At 44.4% G+C, this 15,222-nt stretch overlaps 1 protein-coding gene across 4 annotated transcripts in view; it reads left to right on the top strand.

Annotated features, from left to right (window-relative positions):
* STK39 (serine/threonine kinase 39) overlaps positions 1-15,222 on the top strand; it is a 311,497-nt gene that overhangs the window by 43,691 nt on the left and 252,584 nt on the right. The window lies entirely within an intron of this gene.

The raw sequence follows: 15,222 nt of genomic DNA on the forward strand, positions 1-15,222 counted from the left end.
GCTCGGTCGGTTAAGTGTCCAACTTCAGCTCAGGGCATGAGCTTGCAGTTTGTGGGTTAGGGCCCTGCATCGGGGTTCTCTGTGCTGACAGCTCAGAGCCTGGAGCCTGCTTAGGATTCTGTCTCCCTCTCTCGCTCTCTGTCCCTCCCCTGCTCTCTCTCTCTCAAAAAAAGTGTGCTGAGCTCTGAGACTAGTGACATAGCATTTAATATTGCCAGTGATTGCTTTTTTTGTTTTTTTCCCCCCTGCTTAATCAGGTGTAACCCTTCTCACTTCTTAAATATTTTGATACAGAGTTTTTGATACATAGATTTAAAAAACCCAGGAAAATATTACTTTAAAGATCAAGAGAGAAACTAAGGTAGATGGAAAATGGAACACTTATTTCATTGGCCCTGCTTGGTCACTTCGCTTCTCTCTGGAGAGTATGAGGAATTGTAATGCATGTCAGATACCATCGTGAAACATGGTACGATGTCCAGAGACTCTCATAGCCCAGACACTTCCAAGACCCTGCTGACAGCTTCACTATTTCAAGCAATACTGGATATGGCTGAATACCAGTTGTCCAAAGAATTTGGACGTCCTTTTGGATTTTTTGTCCAGTGTAAGTCTTGGCAGAAGATGTGAAACTCTGCATTGACATAATGCTAAAATACAGGGAATCATCATGGAATTCTTTCAAGTGGTGGTTCTTACCAGTGACTTTGAAGTACGATACAGTGTGTAAAACTGAACAGTTGTTTTAGTTATCCAGGATTGAGTTAAGGGGTCCCATGATGGGATCTTGCCTGTAGAATGCCATCTCTTTTTCTTCTTCAGACATTCTTCTGAAATGGTTGGACTCACAGGCTAAGGATAGTGAGTAAAATACATGGAAAAGGTGACATTCTGGTGTCCTAGGCTTTTGGGAGTCTCCACAGAGAGGCTGTTGCTGGCTTCCTTTTAAAGCTGAGAACAAACTTGAGTCGTGTCAGCCCCATCTCCTGTCTGCTACGCGGTACATCCCTTTAAGTGTCAGAGTATCAAGGGGTATATTAAACATTTTCTGAAGTTAAAGCCCCCTGAGGCTCCCCTTGCCCCTCTGCTACTTTTAGCACTGCCTAAAATACAATGCCAGAGCAAAGACTCTGGGGGACAGCTGGGAGAGTGGCGATGACATAGCATGCCACACTTTTTAGCCATGCCTTGAGGGGTTAGGAAGCCTTAAAGAAAAGATACCTTTAGAATACAGGATGGTGTTCTCTCTCTAGATGACATTTATTTGTGTCATATATTTATGTAGTTACCCACACATGTTTAAATACAGGAAAACTATTTTAAGGTAGGACTGTGCTTAAAGCATTCAGAGCTGTCTCCTGCAGTGTTTCATCTGTGGACGCATACCTAGTGAAGACTGATAAGACTTTGGCAAAATCGAAGTGCGGAGAAGGCGATGATCCTCTAAGTCCGTATTCCATTCACTCATTAAAAAACAAAACAAAACAAAACAAAAAACAAAAACGAAGACAGTGCACACTCTAGGGTGCAGGTTCAGCCCATTTCCTGTTGTGCTTTGTGAGTTAGTCTAGTATCCTAGGTAAATAATCCCTCAATGAAATTGATGTATTTCTTTTTACTCACTTGGTTTGGCAAATCATTGACAGATAAATGATTTTATAAGCAATTTAATGAGTTTACAGTGACTTTATAAGAGCCTTGAAGCTTCTGGGTTTGGCATTGTTTTAGCTTTTATTTGCACCAAAGGTGGGTTATCCCTTTGAAATTATTATACAAAACTGAGGATTCGAGTGCCCAATCTTAGGGCTAACAGCGATAGTTTATGGTTCAGTAACCTGTTGGGATGTTGTGTTGCAACTAGTGTAATTATAAACATGTTTTAGAAACATGAGGGGTGCCTGGTGGGCTCGGTCGGTTAAGTGTCCAACTTCAGCTCAGGGCATGAGCTTGCAGTTTGTGGGTTAGGGCCCTGCATCGGGGTTCTCTGTGCTGACAGCTCAGAGCCTGGAGCCTGCTTAGGATTCTGTCTCCCTCTCTCGCTCTCTGTCCCTCCCCTGCTCTCTCTCTAAAAAAATAAACATTAAAAAAAATTTAGAAACATGAAAAAATGTTTACAGTCTAACTCACAATGAAAACAACAGAACATGGAGCCATAATTATTATGACTACATGTATGTGAGTGTGTGTGTGTGTGTGTGTGTGTGTGTGTGTGTGTCTGAATAAGGAGTATTTCATGCAATCATGAAATAGTTGTGTTTGGGTAATGAGATTTAAAAAATTACTTAGAATACTCTTTGTCATTGCTGTTTAGCATGGTTTAATTATAAAGAAGGGAGGAAGAAAGCTTTCATTGGGCTGGTTAATTATTTCTTTTGAGCCTCCAAAAGAAAAAGAGTGGGATGGACAAAAAAAAAAGCCTCCAAATACCAAATATTTATATTTCTTTTTCTGGTTTTAAAAAATGTTTCTTCATAGGAGGCAGTACACACAAATATTCATTTGTAGGAAAAGACTGAACAATTCTTTTTTCCCTGAAAACATCTCTTGAATATGCGGAAACGCACCCGCCTCCCTTGCTTGCCTCTTCCCTGTAAATGGGGGCTGGGCGCAGCCTGGTTTCCACATCAGGCCCCTGCATCCTCACCCTTCGTGTTCTTGACTGGAGGTTGGTTGAGCACATGCATGGTGGCCCAAGCTTTTTAAATTATCCTCGGGAATAAGCAGAATGTGTTCGGGTGGAGGGATAGCTCTGGTGGTAGGGTTTTGGAAAGGGTGAAGGTGAACAAAGAATCAAGTCTATTTGTTATAAAATGCAGTGATGATTATTGTGGAGGTGATCATGCGTGCAGTTTTTTACTTCCTAAATGCCCTCCCCCTCCTCCCCCCTCCTCCCGCCGAGTTAACATCTAATCAGTCAGCAAATCCTGTGGCTCTACCTCCAAATAGATCCCTAATCCAGTCACGTTTCTCCCTTTCCTCTTCATTCACCCTAGCTTTGGCCATTAATTTGTGCCTGCACATCTCTGGCAACTGCCTAACCAATCAAGCTGCATCTGCTCTTGCCTCACATTTACAACCTTATGTTAGAGTAGCCAGAATGAGCATTATAAAATGTGAGCTAGTAGTTCTTGCCAAAATTCTCCAGAGCACTTATTTTGGCCTGTAGGGCTCTCTTCTGTGTTTATTTCCCTGCCTACTGGTCTGACCATCTCTTTTTCCACCTGCCCTCTCCATCAACCACACTACCCTTTTCTCTGTCCCTTGAGCTCTCCAGACTCATTTCCTGCCTCAGGCCCTTTGCATGTGCCGCCCCTCTTCTTGGGATGTTCCACCCACAGATCTTTGTGGCTCCTTCTCATCAGCCCAGATGTCACCACCTCAGAGAGGCTTCCCTGCCCATCATAGCTCCAATGATCTTTCCACAAAATGCTGTAATATGTTTTATTTTGTCATAGCACTTATCACAGAATCAAAATCTTATTCATGATTTTTGAAATGGTCTAGGCCTGTCACTTCAACAAAAATGTATACTCTTGGAGGGCACACACTTTTTGCTCTCTGCCTCTTTTCCAGCAACTTAAATAGTGGCCAGTATCTTAGAAGCTCGATAAAGTCTTTTAAATAAATAAACAGACATGTAGTCTTTGTCATGTGATCGAGCAATAAGTTGAAGTTTGTTTCAACTCCAAGATGCTATTATTCTATGTGTATTGAAGGCACTGTTGCAGTTGTGCACAGTTGGTAGATCATGCGCTTTTGGGTGTTCTTCCCACTCCATTCCCATTAATGCCAGTGGAGTTGTTAGAACCTCTGTAGCCATTTTGGTGTCCTGACTGGGACTGGTATGGGTGAAGTAATGTGAAGTTAATGGATACACGAGGGGACTGAATGTGAAACAGGGCGTTTTCAGGACTTTGGTCCATACACTAGCGCTGGTGGGCTAACAGCTTGGAGCCTAGACCTGAGGCCCTGGCCGATAGGTTTTTCTTAAATTATGTGCAGGAGAGGTCGTCTTGACAGTGAACCAAAGCACATTAAGAACGCAGGTAAACTGCCTTCTGAGAGCTTAGAGTTCAAGGTAGGGAGACATTAGTTAACCACAAACTTGACGGCAAACAGAAAACTAAACACCTCCTATCATTTGTTGAGGAAACGACACAGGAAGGAGATGAAGGAGTTTCTCTCTTAGAAGATCAACTTAACAAGTACGTACCAATCAAAGCAGTCTAGCTGTTTAGAACAAGGTGCCAAGTGGATGACTACACGTCATATTGCAGCTCATGCCATCCTCAGCAGCCCTCTGCAGACCACACATCTGCTTCCAGTTAGAGATGTGGTGGTCGATCTGGGGACCCGTGCCTCGTGCCGGAGAAAGTACTCCCAAGAAACAAAGTTACTGTTTGTAATCATCCCTTTTCTTGGAATACCACACCAGGTAATCTGTATATGTTGAATTCAGACATAGTAGTGTTACTATAAAGTTTAATTCTTTAACGTATGTGAAATACAAGCATTTACAGTGATCTGGCTGTTCACCGTTGTTTACTGTGTACCCTTAGTTACCCATAATATTTGGGGAATCATGTTTTTTGGATGAATGGAATACATTTCCAGGTAACTGGAGCCCAAGTTAATTTCAGCCACAGTTGCTGGAAATAGTTTTGAAGTTAAATTACACTTCGTCTCCTGAGGCAAGAAAGTAGAGTTGGCCTCATCTTTCATTTGTAGCCAGTTTCTGAAAATGTACCTGCAAAATCAAATAATAAACTTCAATGTTAAGGAGAAGAGTGTTGAATCTTCATTTCTGAAGAACTAAATACACATACAGTTACTAAGCAGGGTTCCCTGGAGAGGGATTTGCTCTCTCTGGACTCCTGCCGGCCAGGGAGCCCCTTCCCCAGGCTGGTTGGTGCCTCTTATCCTGGACTCCCCGGGCATATGCTTTCCTATGCTGCGCTTCCCAGGCAGCCACAGGGTATGGGGAGGTGGGTTGGGAGGCTCCTAGACTTTCTGCTCCTTTGTTAGGAGCTGGGCACCTGGCACCTTCATGGTGATTTGGGTCAGCTGCCTCCCCTGTGCTCTAGCAATTCAAAGTGTGGTCCATGGAGCAGCTGTGTCACATCACCCGGGAGCTCCCGCCCCAGATCTCCTGAGTCAGCATCTACAGTTTCATGGGACACCCAGGTGACCCCTCTATTGTCTGCACATTTTCCAATTCCTACATAGTTCTCTAATATTTTGGCCCCCAGCCTCAAAACCAGGGGAGGGAGAGTTCTCTTCATGTCCCACCAGGCTCCCCCTGATGGCACCATGGGATCCTTGCAGGCGCTTCCTTGTGGGGACGCGTGGACTCCGCCGGTGGAGGCAGGGATTGACAGCATGCTGCTGCTTCCCTCAGGGCCTTAGTGGTGAGAAGTGCCCTTTGTGGGTCACTTCTTCATCTTCTTTGTCACTTAGCTATGCTCTGGGCCCCTTGGGATTGAGGAGACGTTGCTTTCCACCACTCTCAACCTTGGCATTCTTGTAATTAGCACTCCCTCGTACCTCTTTTCTGCTGTCGTTTCAGACTGTGGCATCATCCCCCACTGTCTAGGTGAAGAGCATGTCAAGAGAAAAGGGCAGGAAGACCTCTACCCTTTAGGGTTGCCCTTACCTCCTCTCGTGTGGCATATCTTGGGGGAGAACCTCAGGTTGCCAGGGGAGACCAGAAAAACAGGAGTGGGATTATGAGTAAAGTCAAATCAGATGGAGAGGTGTGTGTGTGGGGGGGTGGCATTAACATGAGTGGACGTTTTTTTCCCTCTGTCCTTGAGCTAGGAGAATCGTTACTTGTTGCCTCATGGATGTGGTAGCCATGGATATTTACCAGAGAAGTGGATCTTGAACAAAGAATCATTTCCTTGCATAATTTTCTGTACACCCAATCATTGTAGCATAAAAATTAGTTGTCAGTGCTGGCTACCAGGAATAGGGTTGCAAGAGGTGAAGTTAACTTCACAGGAAACTAAGTATCGGGGCTCTGTGGGAGCAGAGGTGATCCCAGGGGAAGGGGATAAAAAGACATTTTTTAAAGAAACTTATAGTAGATCTAGTTTCTATCCAGGTGTCTGGGATAATCATACTGTTGATAATACAGTCAAAACATAATTAGCTACTTATGTGCCAGACACATTCATTTATATTGTTATGTTTTTATGTATTATCTCATGTAATATTTACAGCCATCCTGTGAGGTAGTTACAATTGTCATTTCCTTTTTATAATTAAGGAAACTGAGGCACAGATGTACAAAGCAACTTGTCTAAGGTCATATAGCTGGTAGGGCTGTCTGGCCCTAGACCCCCACTCATAACTACTACGTGACCAAAAGACAATAGGATGGGGCAAGGGACCCCTGGGTGGCTCAGTTGGTTAAGCATCCGACTCTTGATTTTGGCTCAGGTCATGATCTCACGGTTCACGAATTTGAGCTCCACATTGGGCTCTTTGCTGACAGTGCAGAACCTGCAGAGGGATTCTCTCCTTCTCTCTCTGCCCTTCCCCCGCCCCCACTCTCTCAAAATAAATAAAGTTTAAAAAAAAACTGATTGTTAAAAAAAAAAATAGAATGGGGTTGGGTTAGGGTTGTAAGTACAGAGTGAACATTTTGGGAGTGTTAGATATTAAGAGTCATTTTAGGAATTGTGTTTGGAAACAGAATGAACGAGAATTAAAAGAACAAGGCTGGCCCTTGCTAGGCGGAGCTTGGAATAGGCACCAACCTCTTGGTGGAGCTGATGGACATCATACTCCCTTGGCTCCTTATTAAGTGATTGTCTCTAAGCACCAGACAGACCTTCCTAGATGGGCTTGTGTGTTGGGCTGTTACTCAGCAAACTACATTCCTCCTCTGCTTACTGTTTCCTGGTTAAGCTCTGCTAATAGGGGCTGCTGCAGGGCTTCTGGGAGGCTGGAGGAGGCAGAAGGGACATGATTCATTCCATTTCTTTGCTGTGCTTGTCAGCCTCATTCCAGAAAGGGTCTTTCACTCTGCTAGCCACCGTTGGTACCTGTCTCCAGCTCCTTGCTACATCCTAGAACCAACCTCCTGGACCCCTTGGAGAAGCCATCACCTGGCCGTCCTCAGAAGTTTGAGTCCCAGCCCTGCGTGGACCTTCACAGAGGGTCCTGAGAGGCCAGCCACCTGTCCCTCAGAGGTCTGGTCCCAGCTCTGTGGGTCTCCTCCTCTCAACTGTTAGATTCTGATAACCCCACTTCCTCCCTTTGATTCCCCACTGTGCCCCCCTCCCCACCTCCAGCGGTGGGAGCTACTTCCTGCAGTTTTGCTCTATTACTCAGTCTTTTCATTTGTTTATATCAAATAGTATCAGTTGCAATACCTAGCATTGTTTCTATATTTCTAACTGGCCCCTGACTGATAAATCTTCCTGTGTCCTGGCAGGGGAGGGGAGAGGCAAGCTGATACCCAGAAACCATGTTTTTCAAATTTGATTGTAAAGGGGGCTCACCAGAGAGGCTTGTTAAGTAGACACATATCTCTCCAGTTTTAATCATTCTGATGCAATAGGTTGGATATGGGCTGTTTTTGAAACAGACATCTTAGATGTTCCTGATGTAGTTACTCTGTCTCAGAGGCTTTGAGAAAATCTACCCCAATCCAGGGCCTTCTCATGGGGCTGTTTCTTAGGTCTGGGCTTTTCCTGGGGTCTAGAAACAAATTTTACTAATTTTTTTATAGGATGGGTGCTATATGCTAATCTTTGTCCCAAGGCCACCAAGGTTGTACATTGCCCCTGGAGGCTGAACAGCCAACCTTGTTTAGCCCAGTGAGCTAGGATGCAATTAACTGGGAGAAAGGAGCTTTTTCCCTTAATTGTGCATTGTCCACTTGTCAGGCCTGACACATCCAGGTTGGTGTCCATTTAGAGAGGTTCCTTTTTCTTGTTCGTACAAAGGCAACATGCGTATAGCTGACATAGGATGGATGGGACTGACCTTGAAGTAGAGACAGCCCCTTCTTTTTCATGTGCAGCCTTTCCCGTTTCCAGGTGGCTTAAGGTTGGAGCAGTGAGGAATGGGAGACACCCTGTTAGAACAGGACACTTGTGTCTTTTGGCCTTTGCCAGTGGGTGTATCTGTTTATCTGTATGAATAGCAGTGGACATTCCTCTGTGGAATGTTGGCTTCCGTTTGATTGATTTAATCAGTAGAATGAGTGGGTTTTGCTGGGAGGGGTTGAATTGCCCCCTCAGAGCAGAACAGGAAGTTTTTCAATCCTGCCAGATCATGGGGCTTTGGGTTTGCAGGGGACAAGGACTTGACTTCGACCTTTAAATGAATATAAAAAATCCAGTTCGCTCTGCAGGAATGTGTCCCTCTTGCAGTCCAGGGCCTGACGCAGTGGTTCCTGGGGTGGATTTGGAGGACTGCTGGTGGCTCCGTCACCTCTTCGCACTGTTACGTGTTTTATGTCACTACTTTATTCTCAGGTGGAATCATCAGAGGCCCTACTGTATTAGCTTTTGCCTCATTTTGTGTAGCTCCTTTGTGCTGATCGGTGGCCCGGGGATTCAGTTTTTAAAAACCGAGGTTCCTGACCCATTCTGGTGGCACACTGCTCTTCAGTATGAGCTTTCCTGTGACATTTGACTCCAGAATTAAAACAGGTGTTCTGCGGATCAGAAATGCCTTCAGGCAGATAGGCTCCCTAGGCCTGTTCTTGAAGTTAACTGCCACTATCCACCGACTGTCTACTCAGAACACACACGATGAGCGGTTCAGAGATAACAACTTGAGTAAAATTGCACTTCCTCCTCGCTTCTACATTGTATAGTTGGCCAGGGCCTGGTGTTCTTTGTGTAGAACACAGCTTCACCTCCCTTGTGGATAGGTGGCCTCCCCAGGGATGGGTTGACGTGAGCTTTGATTCACTTAGCAAACGCTTACTGAAGGCCTCCTGCTCCAGGCAGGGACCTCATAGGAAGGGCTGATTCGAGGAGTGATATGGCAGAGGAAGAGCGCTCCAGGCTCGTGGAAGTGCTAGGATGAGGCCGCACCGGTCCTGGTCCTCGGGAGCAGAGAGGAAATGACTAACTCACCTGCGGTTGTTGGAGAAGGCAGGTCTCAGGCGATTCCCCACCAATCCCTGGGGCTAGGTTGTCAAAAGCACCTGCCCCTTGGAAAGAGGATGTTCTTTTTCTTAGCAAATAAATGCACATTCACAGAGAAAGACATTTCCTCCAAGTCAGCATCAGGGCTAGAATCCTAGAAGAGTTTAAGCTTTTAAGGGGTCTAACCCCTAAATGAGTGCTCTTCAGACTTTTTTTTTTTTAAAAAGTTTTTTAAAAAGTTTTAAAAAGTTTTTTTTTTTTAAACTGGCAAGTAATCATATTCAAAGAGTGCTTTTTTTGAATCTACTGTATATCATTAAGAAAACAAAAAATGTCTATGAGCAAATCCCAGTATGAATCATATTGAATTCAATGGGAGTCTGTTTTTTTTAATAATTCCTCATCGTGTACTTACCACTCCTCTTTAACCAGATGCCTAGAATTTACTTACACACCCCCCATATTTATTATTGATTTTATTTATATCAGGTAATCCCAATCCATGTACTTTCTGAATTTAGTAAGTGTAGTACAGGGTTTGTTTGTTGTTGTTTTTTTCCCCTAATTGTTGCTTTAGATGTAGCTTGAGGTCCAAGGTGAGTTTATTGACATTCTCTTCAATTTGATTCCACATCCCAGTTCCCCTCTATCTCTCTTAAGATCAGATCCCCAGGCTACTTTTTGTTTTTCTGTGGCATTATCAGATGGTTCTTGCTGAGTTATATACAAGTGCTGCTTTTCTTTGGTGAGGTCTGTGACCTCTAAAGGTTCCAACAAGCCAGGCTTTCTCGGGTAAGTTACCGTAGTTTGTCCAGATCAGTGGTGAAAGGTAAGGATATTTGCTCAGTGGTCATTTCTCCACCTCACCCTGGTTGCCTGCCTGCCTGTCCATCCTTCCGTCCTGCCTTCCTCCCTTCTTCCCTCCCTCCCTCCCTTCCTCCCTTCCTTCCTCCCTCCCTTCCTTCCTCCCTTCCTTCCTCCCTTCTGTGTGAGCTCTGAATCTCCTCTAGCAATCCCAGAAGGTGGGTCTACCAACTGGTTCTTTTGATGGAGGCAGAAATCCATAACTCAGGAGGGTCCCCTGCTTGTAGCTTCCTTGAGAAATGTGGCCTTGCTGTGTGCTGCCTGGTGTATACATGCAATCTGTACCCTTTATACACACAGGCTTAGCAGTAGTGTCTTGTTTTGTTAAGGAATCCATATAGCAAATTACACATAACCCCTGTCTCATTGTTTCTGTTCTGTGTGTTTGACTTGAGAGCTTATTGTGCTGTTCCTTTCACATAGGATGCACCAAATGACAGGCAAATAGCCCTGAGAGTTTTCTCTTTGTGGGAAATAGTAGGACGAGGTGGATGGTAACATGGTGACATGTAGTAAATCAGTTTGGGCCTGTGTCCTGAGTATGTGCATATGTTACGTTGAATCACATGTGATCATTTTTGTTCTGGAAGAATGGCAACTTCATATGTGTAAGCTAATAATTTAAAAACTGGACCATCAGGTAAGGAAGGGTGCACCTTTGAAGCCAAATAGTAGTAACACAGGGAGGCAAAATACAGAGTGCAGCAAGCTTTTATGTGATTCGTAATGCTTTTGTATTTAAAAACATTAATTGCTAACCTTATCATATTAGGAGATCTCAAGCAAAATTCTGAGTTTTCAGCTTCTCTGCAAAAATTGGAATCTTGGTGGCTAGGTCAGCAAGCTTCCGTGGTGACATTAGTGGAGGCAGAATGGCAGCTGTGCCCCTGCAGAACTCACGTGTGTGTCCATTCACTCACTGGCCAGCTTCTGGCTCTCGTGTGACCTTGACTGGCCTCGTGGGCTTTGAGGTTGGGCACATGATATAAATAGAACACATAGAGTAAGTTGGATAAACAGAGAATTGGAAGGAGTCATCTGCCGGACCAAAGCCATTTGTTTGGTTTACTATCTACCACCAACCAGCACATCCAAAAAGAAAGCCTGATACAGCTCTGGACACTATTCACTGAGGAGGGACAGGGAAGTGTAATTAAAGAGTTCTTTCCTGTGCTAAGAGATGGGCAAACTCTTGTTAAAAGTTTTGGCTTGGTGCTCCTCATTTAAATAGGATGTGATGACAGCTTCCTTCCACTGGCCACCATTCATGTTATAGGCTAACATATCTATTTTGTTTATTTTTAAAATCCATGGGGCGCCTGGGTGGCGTAGTCGGTTAAGCGTCCGACTTCAGCCAGGTCACGATCTCGCGGTCCGTGAGTTCGAGCCCCGCGTCGGGCTCTGGGCTGATGGCTCAGAGCCTGGAGCCTGTTTCCGATTCTGTGTCTCCCTCTCTCTCTGCCCCTCCCCCGTTCATGCTCTGTCTCTCTCTGTCCCAAAAATAAATAAACGTTGAAAAAAAAAAAATCCTGACATACTCATGAGGAGAGGTTACTGGACAATTGACCACATCCTAACTTTAACATAAGGAAATATATATTAGTCTAATATATATAAGTCTTTAACATAAAGACTAAAACATATATTTTTGGAGCACCTGGGTGGCCCAGTCGGTTACGTGTCAGACTTTGGCTCAGGTAGTGATCTCGAGGTTCGTGGCTTTGAGCCCCGCATCCGACTCTGTGCTGACCACTCAGAGCCTCAGGCCTGCTTCGGATTCGGTGTCTCCCTCTCTCTCTCTGCCTTTCCCACGTTCATGCTCTTTCTCTTTCAAAAATAAACATTAAAAAATTTTTTTAATAAAAAAAGACTAATACATATATTTTAAAGTACCAGATCTTTATTGCTACATTATTCATATTGGGCAGAAAACTGGAAATAGAGAGAAGACTGATCAATAGAAGAAGGGCTGAATAAATTATGGTACACCAACATCATGAAATATGTAGCATTGCAACAACAAATTGGCAGGACACCAGTTGACTTGGAGGGATTTCCCTGAATAGTATACTTACTTAAGATTTAATTAGTACTTCCTATGTAGGAACGGTTCTAAGGGCTTTCCATGCATTAACTCATTTGATCCTCATAGCTGCCCTGTGAGCCCTGTGAGCCCATCATACAAATGAAGAAATTGAGGCATGGAGAAGTTAAGTAAATCATCCAAAGATAAGCATTTGTTTGTTTTTTATTTTTAAAAATGTTTTTATTTTATTTTTGAGAGAGAGCGAGGGCAAGTGGGGGAGGTCAGAGAGAGGGGGGAGGTCAGAGAGAGGGCGGTGGGGAACAGAGGATCCCAAGCAGGCTCCATGCTGAAAGCAGAGTGCAATGCAGGACTCAAACTCAAAAACTGAGCCATGAGATCATGACCTGAGCTGAAGTCAGATGCTCAACTGACTGAGCCACTCAGGCGCCCCCAAGGATAAGCATTTAGTATGTGGCAGGCCTAGGTTATGAACTCATGCAATCCAGATTGAGATTTTTAAAAATGATTTTTAGGTTATGTATCAAAGTACATTATAAGTAATAAGTTTAGCTATAGAATATTCATAGTTATTTCAGAATTCTCTGTATTCTTCTATTTTATTATGTTCAACTCAATATGTTGTCTCAGACCTTAGAAATCACTTAGTCCTCTGGTTTTCAAACTTAGCCCTCCTCTTTCCCTCTTTAAACCAAGTGAATTTTCCTGGTAAGCAGAATGATACTTAGTACTGACATGGAACGACTTTGCCTTCTCTTTTGCCCTGGGGTGAGTGCAAACTATAGATACAGTCTATGTCCTTTACATTGCATGTACAGAAGTGCATTGCAGAGAGAGAGCCTAATGTTCATTGAGTTGATGTTTCCAGGGATGTAATTAGGCCTCACAGGTAGATTTTATTATGCCCATTAAGGAAACTGAGATTTAGAAATTAGGAAACAGGAAATTGTTACCAGAGTTGCATAGAATGTTTATTGAACCTTCTCTTCTAGGGTCTTCCTTACCTAAGGTTTGGGAGCTACTGTGGCCTACCGGAGGCCCTTCAGTTGAATGTTGTCTTAGCTAGCGCTTAACTCGATTAGGCAGCTGTTGAGAATGTCTAATTTGTAGGGCATTATTTGCCACAGGTGATAGTGGGGCAGTGATGTAGATGGATAATGAAGATGGCTTTTTTGTATTAATCAGCTTGGGCTCCTGTAACAAAACACTGTGGCCTGGGTGCCTCAAACAACAGGAATTTATTTTTCACAGAAGTCCAGATCAGGGTGCTTTCTGGTGAGAGTGCTCCTCCCTTCCCTTTCTCATCTGTAATGCCAGGGACTGGACTTGACGGTCCTTAAGGCTTCCTGCCCCTCTCTCATTGCTCTTGATCTCTCTTGTGGTTGAAGGCAATCTTTGGAGTCAAAGAGGTCTAAATCGACCAGTGGGTGGTTGCACGTGTTCATGCTATGACAGTCATCTCAGGTGCATTCTCTCTAGAGATGAGAAGGTGCCACTTGTTTTCCAGCCACTCACAGTTAAGTAATAGCAACTCTGAGGTTGTTCAACTCTATACAAGACTTTCCTTACCGCTGCCTCTCTTTCCAGAATTCTTATTTTTGTCCACATGCTTGCATATGTCTGTGGAAGGCAGGAGACTTTTTTTTTTTATAGTCAAGGACTTAAAAGACTATGGGAGGCAGTCCCCTTTTACAGGCACTTGTGTTATCCCTTCTGGGAATCTGTTTTCATCTTTCCTGTTTTTCAGTTCCACTGCTTTGAAGTGTTCAGGGATGTGGATTAAGGATGGAGAGTGGAATTGGGGAGGGTTTTACAACAGGTAGAGCTGAGAATGGCTTCCCATCAGCAGCTCGTTAAAGACGTTTGTTGATTTCTCTGCTGGATACCAGGCCCAGTGCTAACCAGCTACTTATCACTTTCTCTGTGGCTCCGCCAGTGATGGTCTCTTGTTCTGGAGACCTTGACTGGAAAGTACACTTTGCTATCAGCAGGGCTCTTTGTAGTATTTGGCTCTGATATCTAGAGCATTCTGGATTGCACCCAGCATGCTGTGATCTGCAGGGCCGAGGCCGACGTGGTAGGACTTGGAATAGAAGCTGATGGAGCAGGCAGTGAGATTAGGGACAGGGAGGCCCTTTTAACGACCTCTGACAACAGCACTCTGTCCTTGAACGAGAGAGTAAGGCTCACTTGAATCTTCCCTCTAGGTGGTTTCTCTTTTGTTCAAGCATGGAGGACATTTTTTTATGGTCCTATAAGGCCAGGACAAGTGAGGAAGGGAAACGTGGGCGCTGGCCTATGGGAAGCAGGGAAGAGCATGGAGCTTGGAGTCTGGCAGACTGACTCAGACCCCGGCCCAGGCACTTGGCTGCGTGGGCAAGTTTTCCAAGTCCCAGTGTTCTCACATATAAAATGAGGCTAGGAACAAAAAGTGAACAGGCTTGTAATGACAATTATTGCATGAGTAGAGATACCATACAGGGGGTGGTTAGTATATGGAGATTTTCTTTCCCAATGAACACAGGTTGGACTTCCTGGAATGGAAGTCTTGAAGTTTTGGAGCTTAGGGTGATCTGCTTGGGATACCAGGTCAGGGGGCCAGAGCTGATGTTGAGACCACAGGAGGAAAGAAAGGGCAGAATCTCAGCTCTGAAGACACCCACTTGGGCACTTCCTTGGCGTGGGAAAGCGTTGACTTGTACTAGAAATGTCATCCCTGTCTGTCACATCTGTAAGGAAAGCGAATACTGATCTCCCTTCTGTATTGCCCAAAGCTGCCCCCGCCCACATCTTATGATATTTGATGAGTCATTCGAGAAGTAGCCCTGGAAGAAAGGCTTTAAGGAGAAAGGTAGATGGTCAGATCTGACCCTCTTTTACACAGTCCTGGACCTAGGCTGTTTCTCTCTTTGGCAGTCTTGCAGGGGTAGAGGATTTATGTGATCAGAAGGAGGGTTTTGGTATTCTCTGCAGAAGTGAGATGCCTTAACCCAGAGGTCTTTTTGCCCCTGTGGAATATAAATCGGATTAGGAGCTCTTTGTGCTCTGCCACAAATCACTACACGTCTACATTTTGCTCTTATAAAATATGGATAATGACATGACTCTGTCTCCTAGGAGTTTGAGTGCATTAGCTAACGATCATGAAACCTTAGAAATAGGAAATTCATATGAATGCCGAGAGCTTTTGTAATTACACATTTG

This window comes from Prionailurus viverrinus, chromosome C1 (genome assembly GCF_022837055.1).
Source record: "Prionailurus viverrinus isolate Anna chromosome C1, UM_Priviv_1.0, whole genome shotgun sequence".
NCBI classification, from domain to species: domain Eukaryota; kingdom Metazoa; phylum Chordata; class Mammalia; order Carnivora; family Felidae; genus Prionailurus; species Prionailurus viverrinus.